The following is a 5473-nucleotide window of genomic DNA, read 5'->3' as shown; positions in this document are numbered from 1 at the left end:
AGTATATGAAACTTTATCAAAAGCGTTTGTTTCGTATATCGTATCATATAGATTATCATATTTTTTTCCATGTGTATATGTTACTTTTCCCTACTAGTTGGATTGATTGGTTTCTTGCTTGGCCGTATAGCTCGTTTTTCAATTTTCAGATTTCATCTAAGATTCAAGTTGGATAGCATTGGAGATTAAGAACTTAAGTTATGGAGTATATTGACTTTTTGACTTCCGCTTTTAGCTGCGCGTTTGTAATAGACACCTTAGTAATAGAATTTTGGATTTATAATTGTATTTTATTTTAGTTTTGATTTAGATTTAGTAGTCCTAAAAGTTGGGCTATTACAATAAATGTCTTTGAGTCTGTAAAATTGATTAGAAGACTAGACTGAAATATTTTTCTATGAACAACCATCAAGTTAAGGAATAAAGCTCTGGAAGAAGATCAAGCATGATCATGCCTCAGAATGAAGATACACGACTTGAATAAGAATAATGTTATAGATTGAAAAATGTTCTAAGTTAGATGTCAAGAAGTCACAGATCAAAGAGTATCAAGAAGTCATATTGAGAACTGTTCAAGTCTGTAGAGAAGTTATGTCAAGAATTGTCCAAGCATATATAGAAGTCATATAGAGATGGAAGTTATAGAGAATTCTCTACAAGCTACAGAGATCTCTATCGCGAAGTCATGTAGAGATGTGGAGATATTGACAAGTCAAATACATTTAGAGATGTGGAAATATCGACAAGTAAAATGCATGTAGAGATGTGGAGATATCGACAAGTCAAATACATGTAGAGATGTGGAGATATTAAAGTCAAATACATATAGATGTAGAGATATCGACAAGGCTTTTTTTGTACTTACAAGATCTCGATAACATTTTCATTTATATAATACAATTATCATGAAAATTTTAAATTATCAGTCAGCAAACCATTTTATCATTAATATGAAAAGTCTATAAATACAGTTTGAAGAGTGTAAGATGAAGGGTGAAGATGAACCATACAAAAGAGTCTAACATGCCTGAAAGATTGTTTGCAGATCTGTAGTGCCTATAATAGAAATGGACAAAAGATCTTTAGAAATTATGTTAGTCTATTTTAGTGTTATCCTGTAAATTATGCATGATGTTTTATAAAGCATGTCACATGTCTTTTGTCTAGTGGTAATAAAAACAGTCTAGATCTCTTTGTATTCTCTAAAGTAGAAGATAAGCTCTAATTATTCAAGAACTTAGATTTGTAGCACAACACACTTGATTTTAAATAAAGATCAAGTGAGTTTTATAAAGAATAAAATTATGATTTTCCAAGATTATCAAGTGAGTTTCATACCTAACACTTTAGATTAAACTTTTATTAAGTTCATCATTTCATTCGAGTCCTAAATTTCATATTTTTTCAAATAAATTCTAGCAAAACCTTTTCTTTTATAAAGAATATTTATAAACGTCATTATTTTAATATAAATCTTGCAAATATCATACATATTTTAAGTAGAATATTTCCAAACATTTTATGTTCTGCAACGTGAATTTTAATATTCTGCAAACTAAGTATCTTCTGCAAAATTATATATTTTACAATATTATACTTTTAAAATATATGACTTCTGCAAAATTATATATTTTACAATATTATACTTTTAAAATATATGAGATTTTGCAAGATTATCATTGAAATAATGATATTTGCATAACATGATCGTAAAATAATAAGTATTATAAAATTTTATATAATATATTACATAAATAATATATACGGACTTCAAAACTCTAACGAAATAGTGGAATTCAAAATTTTAGTACACATTAAATATATATCATATCATATATAGTGTGCACACGATAAAAAACTATACTTTAATCGATAAAATATGTTATATCTCCATATTAGACTTATTTTTAAATGTACTTTAGAATAGGCAAGTCAAAAGCCCATCCAAGTATATTAATGATGTACCAGTGTTTATTGTGTGTATCACGTGTATACGAGAGACAGAGAGGCTTGATGTGAGATATTAAATAAGGATTAAAGGGATTCTATCCAATTCTCAAGAGATTTTTCAATTTATATTTCTTTACTCTAAACTCTTGTACACATGATGTTACTTATCAATATATATTTGATTTTTATCTTTATGATGAGTAACTAATTTTCTAATCCGAGAATTAGGTAGTATTTGTTGATAATATGTTTGTTTAATTGTAGTGTGATCTCTCTACTTTGCTAATCTATCATTGAGGGCTTAACCCAATTAAAGGAGTCATGAACCTTTAATTGTATCTATAGGAGTTGTTATGGATAAAATACTAAGATTATTATTTGCTATATTTATTACTAGGATTCGGGAGCTCAAGGCCTTTAATGGCTGCTCTCGTGTTTCGTAGCTTAATTCTGCCTTTACGAGATGCCTACGTATCTCTGTGAATTAGAGAATCAAGCCAAAAAACGTAGTTCTGATTTGTGGGGTGAGACCCCTTATATAGATGTTGAGAGTCCTTGAATTGGACTTGGTATAGGAGACTTGGTGGGCAAGTCTCATAATTAGAATGGACTTTGGAGTGCTAGATAGTAGGAAACTGATTCCTTATCCTTTTAGGTCCCCTTGAGGCCAATCTACAAGGATTTATATCCCCACTAGGACTTATCTTAATAGCTATTTTCCTCCTTTATTTATTAATTACGAAATTAATAAATAATCAAGGCTTTTGGGCCTTCTTTGTTCCATCAGGCCTGATCTGGTCCATCAGGCCTGATCAATGTGTTGACCTTCTTGGTCTGAATGTCATACATCTTCTTATTGGGCCTAGCAGCCCTACACCTTGCAATATTTAATTATACAATCAGGATTATTTATCCCTATCATTTGCCCCCCAACTTTTGGGAAACATTGATTAGGTTTCACAGAAGTTAAGTCTATTCATTCCCTTACAGGGTTTCATTTATGCGTAAAGTGTGGAGCGACCCACACATTTACAACGACTTTTCCTTTAATTCAGGAATTATCTTAATTTCCAGGAATTTTTCCCTAATTTTCTGGATTTTTCCCTTAGTTTCTGGGATTTATCCTTAATTTCTGGATTTTTCCCTAATTTTATGGATTTTTCCCTAATTTTCTGGGATTTATCCTTAATTTCTGGGGTTTCCCCTGATTTTATGGGATTTATCCTTAATTTATGGATTTTCCCTAATTTTCTGGATTTTCCCTAATTTTCTGGATTTTTCTCTAATTTTCTGGGATTTATCCTTAATTTCTGGAGTTTTCCCTGATTTTCTGGGATTTATCCTTAATTTCTGGATTTTCCCTAATTTTCTGGATTTTTCCCTAATTTTCTGGGATTTATCCTTAATTTCTGGGATTTATCCTTAATTTCTGGATTTTTCCCTAATTTTCTGGGATTTATCCTTAATTTCTGGGATTTATCCTTAATTTCTGGATTTTCCATCTAATTTTCTGCCTTAAAATCGATCAGGATGTATAGAAAATCGATCAGGATTCCTGACCGATTTCGATCAGGATCCTGATCGAACTAGCTCAGGAACTAACATTCTGGTCGACGTGATCTTTGATCAGGATCTATGCGGGATCGATCAGGATTCCTGATCGATTTCGATCAGGACTCTGATCGAACTGGCCTTCAAAGTGACACTCTAGTCGACTGAAACATGGGCTTAATCGACCAGAATTCCTGATCGATTTCGATCAGGATTCTGATCGAACTAGGTGGCTCTCTACCGTTCTGATCGAATGAAATATCGATCTGGACTCTCTTCTGTGTCGATCAGGACTTTGATCGATCTTAGTGTTTTTCTTCCTTCTTGCTCGAATGAGATATCGATCAGGATCCCTTTTTGGGGTCGATCAAGACTCTGATCGAACTTAGGGGATTTCTTTCCTTCTGTTCGAATAAAGTATCGATCATGATCCTGTTTGGCGTCGATCAGGACTCTGATCGAACTTAGGGGATTTCTTTCCTTCTGTTCGAATAAAGTATCGATCAGGATCCTGTTTGGCGTCGATCAGGACTCTGATCGAATTTAATAGGTTTCTTCCCTCTTGATCGATTGAAGTATCGATTAGGATTTTTTTCTTTGTCGATTAGGACTCTGATCGAACCATTTTAAAATTCTGGTCGATTTTCGACCCTTCATTTTCCACAGTAGCTTCTAGATTATTCCTAATATTTCTGGTAGATGGGCTTTTAGGTTGGGCCTGGCTAAATGGGCCTAGAAATGCCTCGTATTCCGAGCTTTTCTCCTATATAAGTGTAGTGTGAAATGAGAATCCTCACTTCACTTCACATTTCTCATTTTCTCTCATAAATCTCTCTAGAGTTCTCCCTTTGAGAAGGCGATTTCCGGCGTCCTCAGCCACCGCAGCTCCACCTTTCTCAGGTTTTTCTGGGTTTCAAGCCTTCAATCGAAGCATATCAATGGCGGATCGTGACTTGGCTCATTTGCAGAAGATGAATGTCTCTAAGAGAGGTACAAACATTCAAATTCAATCTCCATATACTTCCCTACTTGATATGATTAACTCGAGAGGTGATGAATATCCCTCTCTATCTGAGTTAGATTCGTATAACCATGGTAACACCTTTCATGACTTAGATGGTAGGATAGAGTCCATGAACACCCTGTACAGACTTCCATCCCACCTTAGGATCACTCCAGCCACCCCTGGGGATAGGACTTGTAATTGGGAGGGGGATACTTTGTTTATCTATCGAGGAGCCCTGACCGCGGGTCTTAGGTTCCCGTTCCATGAATTTATTCCTCGCTTGTTTGCCGATATACAAATTAACCCTTGTCAACTCCCTCCTAACGCTTGGAGGAACATTATCTGTTTTATGGTCCTTTGTCTTAGAAACAATTTTCCTCTTTCCGTAGCTGTCTTTAGGAAAGTTTTCCAATTCTATAATAGCGCCATGAGTCAACCAGGTTGGGTTTTAATTCGTCAACGGCCCAAAATCCCTCATATCTTTGATAGTAATTACATAGTTGAGAACAACCCCAAATGGAGGGACGAGTTTGTGAGGCTGACCTGGGCTGGGGGTGATTGGGCCACACTCTTTCGTAGGCCCTTTTGCAAAGTGTCAGATGGGAGTCCAGGTAGCATCAGATTATCTGATGAGGAGGAGGTGGCCTACCAAGCCTTAATTTCAGATGATGGGAAAACAGACACCTGGTCCCTCTTAGAGGAGTTTTTCTTGAAGAAAGTCGGTCTCTCTCAGGCCAGTGATAAGGGTAAATTTATAACTGGATAACCATTTTTCCTTCCCTTTAATTGTAACGTTTTATCTCTCCTGCAATTTATATTCTTTCTATCTTTCTTTTTCAGCTTGTGAGGCCATCAATAATGTCAACAGGCCCAAGGAAGGGGAGTCAGGCCTCCAGAAGAGGGCCAAGCTAAACAAGGACCCCAGGAGCAAACCTGACGGTCCTTCTTTTCTTAAGCCCCACGTCC

Source organism: Apium graveolens, chromosome 10 (assembly GCF_009905375.1).
Source record: "Apium graveolens cultivar Ventura chromosome 10, ASM990537v1, whole genome shotgun sequence".
Lineage (NCBI taxonomy): Eukaryota > Viridiplantae > Streptophyta > Magnoliopsida > Apiales > Apiaceae > Apium > Apium graveolens.
Note: the sequence above shows the minus strand (reverse complement) of the source record.